The following is a 639-nucleotide window of genomic DNA, read 5'->3' as shown; positions in this document are numbered from 1 at the left end:
TTGTTATTATATATCATTGAGTTGATTGTGATTCATAGCAACCCTATGCACATTAGCTTTGAATCCTACCCTATTCTGAGGCAATCTCATTGTCTTCAACACACCTATCTACACTATACCAGTTACTGTATCAATCCATCTCATCCATGGTCTTCCTCTCCTGCTATGTCCTTCCATCCTTTCAAACTTTCATATACCCTTACCCATCTGAGTGTTGATCCCTAAAATAATTGTTTAGGTGGTCCAACCACTGTAATTTTAAAAGTATGTGTTAACTTGGTTAGATTACGATTTTAAATGGTTTTGTAAATATAGGATACCTTTCTGTTGGGATCAACTCACTGATAGTCATTGGTTTGGTTTTGTATTTGAGGAGAGATATTGCTTGTCCTTCAGATATTATTCTTGCCTAGCACATAAATGATTGTTAAAGAAAAGTGCTCACTCTCTCTCATTTTCTTTGACCTGTGCATATTGAAACATAGACCCGTGTGGATTTGTCTTGTTATGCACAAGGCTATCATGAATCAGAGTATCTTGATGGCCCCTCCCAACACCACCACCCTAAGCAGTATCCAACAATGTATTTCTTTGTAGCATTTATTAGGTCAGTCGTAAAATATAAAGAAAGATCAATGA

The sequence above is a fragment of the Elephantulus edwardii genome, unplaced genomic scaffold (genome assembly GCF_000299155.1).
Source record: "Elephantulus edwardii isolate Elephantulus edwardi_28Jun2011 unplaced genomic scaffold, EleEdw1.0 scaffold00293, whole genome shotgun sequence".
Lineage (NCBI taxonomy): Eukaryota > Metazoa > Chordata > Mammalia > Macroscelidea > Macroscelididae > Elephantulus > Elephantulus edwardii.
The sequence above is the reverse complement of the archived record's forward strand: the minus strand, read 5'-3'. Positions refer to the sequence as shown.